Below are 13,061 nucleotides of genomic sequence, written 5' to 3'. Positions count from 1 at the left end.
TCAAACCCTGAGTGAAAAGGGTCAATAGTTAATAAACCTCAACTCTCAAATCATTTTCTCACCTGTTTACAATATAATTCTGGTACTTGAGCTATGAGTGTAGTTCTCTGCAAAGGAAGCTTTGTGATGGTTGGACCTGTTATCTGTGTCATGGTCCGGGGCCCTGTGTCTGAGGAGTGTGTGGGATGCCCTGGTGGCCACACCCCCGGGCTGGGCCATCACCTGCACACCTGCATTCCATTCCGGGCAATTACCTGGAGGAATATTTAACCCTGCGCTGATGGATGCTCCACGCCAGTCCGTTAGTCACCCCTCAGTGGTAACTAGGCTTCCTGCAAAAGCTTTGTATATATGTGTCACTTGAACTACGTTAATTCTGCCTTCGTGTGCCTAGGTTACAATCCGGCATTTTGTGTCTGCCACCTGCCTGTCCTCCTGCCTGCTTGGATCACTAAGTGCATCATCTGTCCTCATCCCTGCCTCCTCGGATTCGCTTCCCACGGACACACTCCCCCCCCTTCCAGGTCCCACGGTCCCGCTCTGATCGTAAGCCAATTACTAAAGCCCTGTCTTGTTGTGTCTCTCTATTTCCTGGCTCACTGGTAATTTTCTCCCCTTTCTGTTGCAGCCTCCCACGGTCCCGATTACGGCTTCCCTGTGTCGTTTGTCTTCCCGGTTTTCTTCAGTTCCTCGTTTTGCTTCCTTGGTTGTTCCGGGTCAACTTTTGTTAAAATAATAAACTGTTCTTGCTCCCATTAGACGTATTGAGTCTGCTTTTGGATCCCGCTTGTGTGTGCACACTGCGGTTCATGACAATCTGACTGTCTGGGGAATGAAGGGATTTGTTACATGTGAAAAATAAGTTTCAACTGCATTTTAATTACTATGTTTCAATCAGAAGTAACTCAAATATAAACTAAAAAGTAGATTAATAGTATATTTGTAAGGTTAGTATTGTGTTAGAGTAGAGTATATTTTAAGTATACTCTTATAGACTGGAAAGGACATTATGCTAGTACATTTATGGTGAACAAAAAGTAGATCTAAAAGTTAATTTCAAGTATACTTTTATGTACTAAAACGGGGGCCAATATAGTCCCAAGAAGCATTATTAGTATACGTACTAGGTAACGTATACTTGGGAAATATACTTGAAGTATACTTCATGATATGAACTTAAAGTATACTTATTTTTTGTATGGCCAGCAACAGAGACTAATTGTTACATTTAGAGTAATGTTTAAAAATGACTTCATTTAGCAGGGTGTTGCTTTTTTCTCTTCTTATTCTTTCTTATACTGCAACTTCATTAGTTTTTTATACGGTGGTACTTTTTAAGACACCTCTGCCTAACTACAGTGAACTAACCAAAAGTCTCGGAATATTTTCTGGTGGTCAGTTCAGGCGTCACATCCATGAAACCTACACCACTAACCAGCATCAGTCCTACAACTTCACTCTCAAAATTAATAAATTCTGGGACAAGCAGAAACTGTATTTTTAGCGGTGCATTTTGTGGGAGGCCGGACTGCTATTAAATGCACTCTCCTAAAGAAATAATTCCTTTGTAGCACCACTTCGTCTTGGTTCAGAAGAGATGTCCCGGAAATACAAGATAATGTAACACAGGTTTTTACGCTTGTTCATGTTTAGCACGTTGGGTTGTGTTTTTAAAGCGATTGAACATGACCATCAACTATTCTGTGCCACAGATCCAGTTCGCTGCAGCACAGAGTTATGATGAGATGGTGGAAGAACAACAGAGACAATTTACGGACCGTTAACATGTGCAACTTAGGATGGATGGACTGGATGGAGCTCAGTCAGGTTAAATGCACGGTTGATTGGATTATATCTGAAGATTGAATGCTATTCATGACAACTCTGCTAGACTCCAAATTTCTTGTCCATGCGGGAGTATCTCAAAAGTAAATGAAACATCTAAGCTTAACACTTTTTCCCTAAAACTGACTGACATGGGACACATTAAAGTTGGATTGACACCAGCTAATCAGTCTGAAGGTAAGTGTTTTTTCACTTATTCGAGAGAAGTCCAAAACATGTTCTTATTACTGTTTGTTTTGACTTTTAAGCTACCCTGCCAGGTTATTTTCATTCAAATCCTAAGACAAAATGTCGATAGCTATGAATGTGGAGACTCAAAAAACTAGTTAGTTAATAGTTGCCGATGGATTTATGAGACTTGGTAGAAACTTTGCAACAGGTGAATCAGTGAACTACCGAGGTTGCGCCCAAATGCTTAAGCTGTTAGCTGGTCAGTGTTTTCAGGTGTGCTTGTACTACCTGTACGGTCCGGGGTGCTGACTAAGTCAGGCTAAAGCCGTTTAAGCGTCGAGCTCAACTATCTTTTCATTTTTGTGCACTGCTCACTTGTCTTTTCTGTGCTTTTTGTCAGCACACATTTTCTGTTTATTGAAGCCTTTTGTGAATAATTTTGATCATGTAAAAACTGGGAATTGGTCTCTATTGACAATACTCTTATTTTTATTTTTATTTTTTGGATTGCATATGTCTTTTAGGAAAGGTAATTGGTCATTGAACTTTTTGCAACTATGTGTATTTGTAAATTTTGTGGCTTCTGTGCACGCAAATTTATATTGTTCAGTTTGCATGTTAAAAGCCACAAACATGTAGCTAACTGTAGGTTTTCTTGTGGAACTGAGAACTGTCCTGCCACTTTCAGAACATTTTCTGCCTTTCATTCACATATGCCTAGGAATCACAGAACAAGAAGGGAGACCACTGAGGAGAAGTTCTAGAAGTTCACTGGTTACCTCAGCTGTCAAGTTCCTGGATGTGGGTATGCTGCACAAAACTTTGTGCCCATCTCAGATTTCACATCAAAGACGGGAAAAAAGAGTATTATGTCCATTTGATGATTGCTCTAAATACTTCAGAGTCCGAACATCATTTTCCAGCCGTATTTCTCGAAAACATAAGTAGACAGTTCAGCAGTCAAGGCAACAAGAAATTGGGGAACTTGCCATAATACAAGGACAGGACACAGTTAATCTATTAGAAGACAGTTGGCTTTGTGTCATTTAAAAATGCAGGCTGAAATGCTCTTGCCAACCAGCACTATACAGAGCATCATAGAGGAATTTCAGGATCTTCGCAGCTGTGACAAAATCAAAATCAAGAACTTTTTTCATAGAGGACTATATATATCTGAGATACTGTAGGTTTCCTGACAAAGCTTTAAAAGCAAAACATCACTATTTGTTACATCATGCAGCGCTTATCCTTCACTTTAGACCACTCGTTCGTTTGTGGACCCTTAGGTTTGAGAGCAAGCACTCGTATTTCAAAGCATGTACAAGAACAGTGCATAACTTTGTCAACTTATGCAAGACTCTGACTGAACGGCATCAGTTACTGCAGTCCTACCTCTCGGTGGACCAAATGTTTCCACCTATAGTTCAAATCATTGGAGAAACTTGATTATAATCATCATCTTTACAACACTGTCATTCAAGAAGCTGTGGCAAAAGCAGGCTGCACTAATCAGACCACTTTGGATGTCAGCAGTTGTCTACAAAGGTACCAAGTATGTCAAAGGCTATGTTTCCATTGTAGATGAAACTGATGATGGCTTGGTTTTTGGGAAGATAGCTGTGATACTTGTTAACGATTCTGAATTGTACTTTGTGCTCGAGTTGCATCACTCAGTACTCCTCATTGACCTTGGACTTCACTGCTTGCGTTGCCCTACAGAAAGAAGTGTGTGTGTGTAAATGCTGACAGTCTGATGGATTATTACCCACTACCACTTTATAACATGGTAGTCCTTTTTGTTGTCTCCCTACACCATTCAGTTTCCTACTAACTCTTTTTCAGGGATGGAAATTGAAGAAGAACTCACAAGCCTCCTGCCGGCACTAGACAGAGAGAAAATATTCTGCATTGTAGAACATCTGACGGACGTTATTGGTGTACAAAAAAAAAGTGACCTTTTGTTTGTAGAGGCAGAAGATCTCAAACCCTTTCTCACACCAATTCAAATACGTAAACTTCTACTTGCATTTAAAGGAGGTTTGTGTAGGTTCTGTACAACCCACAGACTCATAGACTTCAGTCTATGATTTGAAGGTCACTCATAGACTCATATGTCACTGATTAGCCCTTTTTTCCTCACCATACACATGTTCTTTGACAGTGTAATATTGAAGAGCTTTTTGGGGCTCACATTTTCTGGTAGTTAATTAACATGGAAAACCTAAACAAAAGTAGACACTGAATCTAACACCATTAACCTTTCATTGGTAGTGGTAGGACTAAGGGTGTAAAGGTGTGACAAACTGTAAAATATAGTGTATGTTTCAATGTATTTTTCAACTTTTCAATGCAAGACCTTGATTTTGTAGTTCTTTTGCAGTCCTGGAATTGATTATTTTGATCTTCAGACAAGGTCCACAAAAGCCGCCTTTCTGTTACTACTCTATCCTAATTGCTTTTCCAATGATCTCTCTTCTTTTTTTTTTTTAGATGGCAACAGACCAGAGAACCTGAATGACACAATTACTCTGGAGCTTTGGCCTGCTGCATCAGCTGAAACATCAAGGCATCCACCTTACCCCTCCTCCTCCACATCCACCACTATGTACAACCATTACTCCAGCTCTTGGGTCTCACACTTACAGATTCCTTGGGAAAGATTTCCACTCCGACTGTCGCAAGAGGAGACAGAGCTCATCCAGAGGACAGGAGAAGTATGGTTAGAATTGTTGTGGAGGCCATGCAAGTTCACTGCAGAAACCCTAAACGTGCATCTTGTGAAGAGGTTGCTAAGATCATTGTAAACAGATACCCTCAAACATTTGCAGGTTTTACTGAAAAGGGAGAAAGACTGGGTTGTGGACATTATTCACTACTAAGAAGCATCAAATCTAGAGTTGAACATGTTAATCGAGATAATACAACACATAGACTTTGTCAAATAAAGAGAACCAGGAATTAGGAAGACTGCAGTTCCAACAGTAATGCAACCTCACCTAAAAAAAGTTAAATGCTTTGTTGATAGCTATGGTTGTATTAATTGGCAGCCAGTTGAACTTCCTGAGGGGGAAACGCTAGCTTCTTTAGAGGAAACGAAAGACATCCTGTTAACAATTTTTAATTCACAAGGACCTGGAGCTGTGGAGAGACCTGATGTGGATGACTTCATGTGCCTCACATATATTTCTCAGCGGCAGCTTATCAACAGTTCTCCCTCACTTTCAGTAGCTGAAATTCAGGAGCAGTTGCCATTTTTGTTTACTCGGAAAGGTCTTTCGAACCACTTTCACAAACTCACAGGTATTGATATCAGTGAGCACTTAAGTCAGGCTCTCAAAACCAAAGGCAGAAGGATTGTTAACTATTTCTCCAGCCAGAAGCTCAAATGGAAACTTGGTATAAGGACACTTCTCCAGCAGATAGAAAGTGAGGAAGTTTTGACCAACAACAAGGTTGGCACAGCAGCCATACTTCTCATGATGAAGTATTACAAAGAAAACGAAGACTCCCTCTTTGTCTTAGCAGATGTAAGCTTCTTTAATACAGCTCTAGGTTTAATGCTGTTGCTTGCTGTCCTGTTTTTGTTTTTTTGTTACATAAAATGTTTTGGTCCTTTATCTGGCAGGAAACATCTACCAGAATGTCCCTTGAAGCAGAAAGCAACCTGCCAACCACCCCAAGGCTGATTATGCTTGGTAAGAAGTTATTTATGAAATAGAGCTGATTAGACCATTTTACAATTTCTGTTTGGCACAGGAGCTTTTCGTGGAGACAGGTATCCAGTTTCTGTTTATTTAGCTCACATTTCTGTAATTTCCTTTATAAACCAAGGTTGTTGGACATGTGTCTCAGTGAATCCAGCGAAGTAACAATATCAAATTTCACATTAAATATTACTGTTCAACATGGTAGTCCAGCTACACTAACAGCAGAAATACTGAAGTCAATACTGATGTATAGCAGCACAAACTATAAACTCCAAAATAACCATACAGTTGATGGAACTCCGGTAATTTAATTGGGCTGATTCTTTGTCAGGTGTGTTTAATGTGCAGAATAATTCCCAATTATGAACAATTATGATATATTAACACGGACTACATAAGGCCATTAATAATTAACTGTACATAGCTATTTGCTTTTTGATTATCTAGACAGTGTGAAGAAGTGAAGTATTGAAATTATTTTATGTTGCATAATGACAATGTTGCCCCTATACATTTAAGGACAAAGTTTAATGACCGCCACTTGCTGGATGGTGAGTGCAGAGGGGCGTGTAATTGTTGAGCTGGACAAAGAGAACACCTTTGCTGATGCAATGTCAGTCTTCTTTGGTTCATTCTATGTATTGAACCTGGAATACCAGGAGTCAGCGTGTCCAGCATTGGAACTAATTCAACTGTTGGAACTAATAACTGTTCAAACTAATATGTTTGAACAGTTAGCTAATTGTGATAGATGATGAAGAAATTATCCCTAAGTAGGTCATTTTTTCACATCACAACTCAATGTTACTGTATGTTACTATTTATTGTGGCATGCTTTAAGGTTTTTTGTAAGGATAAACCCTGAAGAGGGAACAAAATGTACCTCCAAGGTTGGGACAAGCAGAAGGACTGGGACCACTGTGAAGTGAAAGGTTGTTCACATTAACCCTCATGTCACAACTTTCCTCCAGCGGCTTACTGAATTTGAGTGGAAAACTTCAAATTAGGTAACTGTTGTTGCCATTTATAGTGAATTTCTTGTTTAATTTAAGTGAACAATGTGTTGTTGTGTGTCTCCACAGACGATCCATGGCCCATGCTTTCTGGACATTTACACGAGGCGAACAACAATGAAGACAAGCTCTCTCGCCATCTTGCAAGAAGCTGTCTCTATCCAATAGGATTTTTGAGTGCAACAGTTTTGATTTTTTTTTTCCTTCTTTTACCCGTTTGTTAAAATTTATTTCAGGTACTTACACTTTTATTGTCACATGTATTGGCTCGCCCTACAAATCAATGAACTCAGTCCACAAAGCAAGGTCAGGGTTCCGTGCAGGTCAGTCAAGTTTCTTCACACCACACATGCTAGGTTTAAGACCCTACAAAATATAACTAAGAAAACTCATCACATGAGCATATGTTGTCTGTTATGATATGGATATGGATATGACATAACATCGCTATTGTTTGTACAGTCGTCTGAGAAAATACATGGGTTAAATGGTTTAGTAAAAACAAGTGCTTCCTCAGTCAAAATATGTTTTCAGCTCTTTTTAGTTTTTGATTTTGGAAATGTGTATTTCTGCAGAGGAAAATCATTATATATATATATATATATATATATATATATATATATAGGTTACACAAAAATGTACCACTTGAGCTCTGGCTGTTGGCAGAGGTTTACAGTTATTTGCACCCTTGTAGGTGGGAAACATTGCTCCTGTGAGAACAGTATAGTGGACTTCACCGCCACTGACCCACATTTATTAGGGTGTGACACGAACTTGTGGACAGGTAACAAAAACAATACAGTTGAGGAATATTCCTGTGTTATACTGTCCAGCGTAAGTGATCTCCTGCCTTTTATTCACAGAGTACCGAGCTGCTGCTTTGCCAGGTGGATTTCTGGCTGCGGGCAAAGGACCCGACACATCAGTGTGTTTTAATTTGTTTTAAACTGGTGTAATTCGACAGACTGTGACTGCTGCGGCTGTCGATTTTTTTGTTTTTTTTGTTTTATTTTTCTGTATCAGTAGGCACCACAGATATTGATTCTTTTAGTATTTTAACCTTTTTTACATAGATATATATATATATTGTCGCGGACGGTGAAGGCGCTGCATGGAAAACAAATCCTTTTTTTTGTCTCGCCGCTTTTGCATGCACAGCGGTGGGCCTGAGTGAAGACGGCACTGAAGATTTGCCTTTTTCTATAGAGATTGAAAATGTGACGTCATTGAGGGGTAAAACCGCAAAGGATTGTGGGTATCCGTGGCAAGAGGTACTAGCGCAAGCAGGCTTTCAATTGAAATCAGTTACACAGCGATAAAAAGAAACAAAAAATGGCAAGAAGCTGTTGTATTATTAACTGCACAAGCCGGGCGAACGACAGCCGCGTGAAGCCGACGGGTAAAGCGAATGGTTTTTATCAGATTCCGGCCTGGAAGAGAAATTGTCCAAGCCATGTCTCCGAAGTCATGAAGAGGCGACGGATGGCCTGGACAGTAAATATTCAGCTTTGAATAAATAGTGAATTGTCCTGACACAATATTGCGTTTCGCTTCTGTTATTACCATGGTACATTGACAAAAACATATACTTTTATTCACAGGATAAAACAGTTTTTTGTATCACTAATTGCCCAGTATGGTTACAGCATACAATATTATTGTCACTGCTACATTTCTGTAATGCGTACCAGAAATTATTTCCACTACTAATTAATTACCGTTGAGCTCAAAGTTCCTATTAATAAACGGTTAACGAATGTGTATTTATGAAGACGATTTGTGAGACTGGTAAACTTACCTTTGTTCGTACGATGGTCTTGTGTTCTACACGGTGCATTTCAAGGTCCTGTACCCATCCGTCGGTAAACTGTACCTGGGCTTGCTGCAGTGACCTGAAGTTACTAAAAACTTCATGAGTGTATGCACTCACTCCAAGAACTGTATAATTATAAATCTGAGCGCGGTGAAAGTGGGCAGCACGCTGACGTCTTTTGTCCACTCTGTGTGCTCCTAAGGGTCTGACCCTTTCACTCCTTTGATTTTTTTCCTCGTACCTTTTCTTTGCCTTTTCATCGAGTCTGTCTTTGTACGGTCCGGCATTGTTCTCCTTCGTTTTGTACATTCCTCTTTTGGGGGGCAAAGAAAAAGCAAGAAGGTACTGAAACCGGCGAATGAGTGTTTTGCGGTGCTGCAAATGCTTGTATTTGATGCGGTACTTTGATTGTTTTGCCACGGGTTCCCGGCATGCAATGCGTGAAAGTCACGTGGTCTGTCAATCTCTATAGTGTCTTGTCCATTTGGGCTTATGTGTGAGTTGCCGTCCCTTTTTAACCTGTGTGCTATGTCGATTTGCTCCTAAACGGTTCCCCGCAGCGCTTGTCCTGTCTCACGGGCAATCGTACAGTTTTATCGTTTTTAATAAGGTAAAGTTTTTAATTGTTTTTAGGTGCCGCTGTTACACTGTTATTTTTATTTTGTATTAAAAATTAAACTCTTTTTAACTGACTGTGCGCCTACGGCTCTGTCCTATTTTAAATAGGTACCTACCACGGGTCACAAACTGTTACTGTTAATCTGACTATCTTCAGGTTTTACACGCTTACATTTACACACGCAGTTACTGTCCTTCCATTTAGAAAGGCAGAGGCGTCACGATGTAATTATTTTACGTGTTTTGTTTTTTTTTCCTGTGTAATAATATTCAACATTGCTATCAATACATTTTTCAAAAAATGCCTCTCTGTGCAAAATGGGTTCAAAAACATAAACAACTGTGGGATACTGTTTGTGATTTGAACCAGGGGAACAAATTATGGCAGGATCATCCTGATATTATTTGTATCCCACTGTAACTTTACTGTATAAAGAGCTAACATCTCCAAAATGTCAGGAGTAGTTAGTTATTACAACAAGTGTTTGTGAAGTAAAAATCAAGAATGTGGGATACTGTTTGTCCGTGATTTGGAGAGCCCAGAGCGTGCTCCCGACGCAGGGAAAACCAATTCTGCAGGCGAGACCTTGGCACTTGTGCAGGTGAAGCCAAAGGGCAGATATGCTTCACCATATTTTCTAGTCTTTGGCTTGGAAGGAAATTGGTTTGGAAACATATTTGGCGATGCTTCATCTCCTGCTTTGCAGTGGTGTGGGAGCCCCGTCAAAAAACCTGTCCATTATGCTCGCAGTGCCCAAGCGTTCTTTGTTTTTGTTTTTTTGTTTTTTCTTTTCATACCGCGCACCCCCTGCAATGGGCCCCACACTTTGGGAACCTCTGTCCTAGCCAAAAGTCTATTCTAGATTTACAAGCTCCATTTGGTTTAAACCAGGAAAAGCTCTTAATTCCTGGATTTCTTACTCTCCAAATATCTGTCAAATTATTATTTAACAAAAATTCTCCAATTAGGTTTTTTTTTTTTTTTTTTTGTGGTCTACCTGTTCTTGAGGGCCATCTATCAGTCCATTCATCAGGCGTCATATTCCAATCGCCACCCATCAAAATGTATTCTGTAGGGTATCGCCTCTTAAGTTCAAAAACATTTGAAGTTATTTCTTCTAGCATAATTTTATCCTGACTTTCATTATTATATCCATAAACGTTGGCTAAAATGAAAAACAAACTTTCAACTCTTATTAAAGCAATCAACCAATGAGCATTCAAGTCAGTCTGTTGTACTACAAGATCCCCAGGAAAATTATTAAATAAGATTGCTACACCCCCGACCTCGTTGAGCCATGACTAAACAGGATTTTGCTGCCCCATTGGTTTGACCAAAAAGATGCATTGCTATCCGATGAATGAGTCTCTTGTAGAAAAATACAGTTTGATTTTTGACTTTTGCAGTACAAAAATAAGGCCTTTCTTTTTACAGATTCTTTTAAACCCCTAACATTTAAGGAACCAAAACAAATGTTAACATGAACTATATACAGAATATCACTCACCACGTGGAAAAAAAAACAAAAAACGAAGAAGATAAAAGTACTGAAAGCCGAGCTCCTCGGACAAGTTTCCACTATTTCAGTTCTTGTCATTTTTAGTTCTCCCGTGTTTCCTCAACTTTGCGTCCATCAATGAAGGCATGTGGACCACGAAAGTAGGCTCGTTTACCACCAGAGGCCATAGGCGCTGTCGATCTTGTATGTCCTCCTGCGGTAACATCTCTGCGAAGCTGATGCCTTCTTCTTTGCCAATTGAATCTTTGGTGCGCCTCCACAATTCTTCTTTGATTCGCCTTTGTATGAATATAATAATAATGTTTCTGTTTCTGCCATCAGCTTGTTTCCCTAAGCCATGGACAATATCAACGGCCTCTTCTAAGTTCAATTCAGGGGCAATCTTCTGGAGCGTTTGCAAAACTTTCAATCTAATGTTCTCGTCTTTGTTTTCCTTCACCCCTTTCAGTTTTTAAGCACCACCTCATTCGGTAGCGTTCTTATTCTCTTACTCTTCTTTTCAAGTCGTCATTTTCTTTAAGCAGCTGTTCATTCGTGTTTTCCAGTTTAGCAACTTTCATTTTGCAATCAACTATCTCTGCAGCGTTAAACTCTACAGCCTTAGCCAAGCTGGCAACTAGGGCTGCCACGATTAGTCGACTAGTCACGATTACGTCGACTATTAAAATCGTTGACGACTAATTTAATAGTCGATGCGTCATTTGAAGCTTTGTAAGCTCCCGAAAGACTCAGGAATAAGTAGTAGAATTTAAGAGTGTAATAACGGACTGAAACAGAAGAGGGCAGCACTGCATGTCCAGGGATGCCAGCTGCTGTTAATCCCCGAAGAAGAAGCAGTGCCCGGTTTCATAGCTGTGTCCAAATTTAGCGGCTGCATCCTTCGGAGGCCGCATTTGTAGGCCAATTACGTTACAGCGACGCGGCGAAGCCTGTCCAAATTCGAAGACTCCCCCAAACCTGGCCGAAAAATTCATTTCCCCAGATTTGAAGGATGGGTCGGGTGTATCCTTCTTGGCCCAATCTATTCCAGGATTCATAGCGCGGCCCAGCCAATTCCTGTTTTCAACAATGGCGGTAGCTAGTTAGTTTTAATATTATACTCCTATTACTCTTTCTGGGTCACAAAATAAAGTTTTAACATATTTTCAGGCAATAATGTAGCTGTGTAAACTTCAAATATCTGCTCGGTTTATCAAGATATCACATGTTTGCAAAAGTGCTCCGACGTTTTCGGAGACGTCTGTTACCCACCAGCTCGATAGCTAGAGGGTTCAAGGGTCACTAGACCCAGCGAGAACAGCAAACTCCCGGCACATCATTTTCAAACCCCCCCCCCCCCCCCCCCCCCCCCCCCCCCCGGTCTTTTACTACTCAGGTTAAACATGATATATAAGTAATTTAGATAACTTAAAAATGTTATTGTTTGGCTTTTTTCAGTGTTTTATTTGTTCCTGAGTAAATCGGTTTGGCTGAGTTTAAAGTTGTAGTTTTTACACAGCTGAATAAATGTCAAACAGAGAACTGATTAAACAGAAGTGTGAAATGGTAGAGAATTTACTCCAGTGTCCTGTTATATTTTACATAGAAAGAACAGACAGCAAAGTTTATTAAACTCCAACGAGACAATCTGCAAATTTCATTGAAAGTTCAATAAACTGTCATCTGCTCTTTATTTTTAGTTACCACATACCTTAAACATTTCAAGCTGTAAGCTAATAATAGTTATATAAGAGCAGACGCATGCTGGTGCAATAAGCTGTACGTTTTACGTCCAATGGATACATGATCTGATTAGTCGACTAATCGCAAAAATAATCGGTGACTAGTCGACTACCAAAATAATCGTTTGTGGCAGCCCTACTGGCAACTATACCTGCACTTTGTCTGTTTTGTTCCTTGATATCTTCCAGTTGTGTTTCAAATTTCTTCTCGAGTCCCAGAATGGCTTCAAAAATAGTTTTATTGGAGATATCATCTTCCTTCATTTAAATTCATGTATGCTGTATGCATTTAGTTTATTCCCAAGTTGTGTGTCTACACCACCCAAAATACTGTCTTTAGTTATTAACATTTGAAATGTTGAAGGCACTTGAAAAGTAACACAAAATTATCTGCCATTCCAGGAAAACAAAAACTTTTTGGAAGTATTTAAGGTTTTGTGAGTTTACAAAACCTTGTTTAGCCTTTCCCTCCCAGGCTGCTAGACTTCTGACTGGCCAACATTTCGTTCTTAGCGTTGACATGTGGATGGAGATATTTTTTCAAAACTGCACGTGTGGATGGGATTATTTTTTATTTATTTTTTTTTAACGAAAATGGAAAATCTGTTTTCAAAAATAACCATGTACGTGTGGACATAGCCTCAGTTTCATTG

General features: G+C 39.7%; 1 pseudogene; it reads left to right on the top strand.

The window, feature by feature from the left end:
- The first annotated feature begins 1,685 nt into the window (after nt 1-1,685).
- Nucleotides 1,686-11,161, top strand: LOC134635410 (uncharacterized; annotated as a pseudogene).
- The last annotated feature ends 1,900 nt before the right edge of the window (nt 11,162-13,061 follow it).

The sequence above is a fragment of the Pelmatolapia mariae genome, linkage group LG10_11 (genome assembly GCF_036321145.2).
Source record: "Pelmatolapia mariae isolate MD_Pm_ZW linkage group LG10_11, Pm_UMD_F_2, whole genome shotgun sequence".
NCBI classification, from domain to species: Eukaryota; Metazoa; Chordata; class Actinopteri; order Cichliformes; family Cichlidae; genus Pelmatolapia; species Pelmatolapia mariae.
This window is presented reverse-complemented; position numbering and strand designations above follow the sequence as displayed.